Source organism: Buceros rhinoceros, unplaced genomic scaffold, assembly GCF_000710305.1.
Source record: "Buceros rhinoceros silvestris isolate BGI_N320 unplaced genomic scaffold, ASM71030v1 scaffold23460, whole genome shotgun sequence".
NCBI lineage: Eukaryota > Metazoa > Chordata > Aves > Bucerotiformes > Bucerotidae > Buceros > Buceros rhinoceros.
This window is the reverse complement of record NW_010388206.1, coordinates 13,586-13,836: the sequence shown is the minus strand read 5'-3', so window position 1 is coordinate 13,836 and position 251 is coordinate 13,586.

The following is a 251-nucleotide window of genomic DNA, read 5'->3' as shown; positions in this document are numbered from 1 at the left end:
AAGAGACTATGCGGGGGAGAAGGAATGTGATGGAGGGGTATAAAAAACTAAATTAAAACCTGAACGGCATGAAGAGATGATTATGGAATGTTTTCTGTCTCCTCCAATGTAAGACCTGGGGCAGGCATCAGGTTAACAGGGTCAGCAGGTCCCAGTCAGATGAAAGGAGATGGTTCTTGATGTAGGTAATTAAGCAGTGGAAGCCCTGCTTGTGGGTACCAGAAGTTGAAATGAATCTAAGAAAGCAGTTG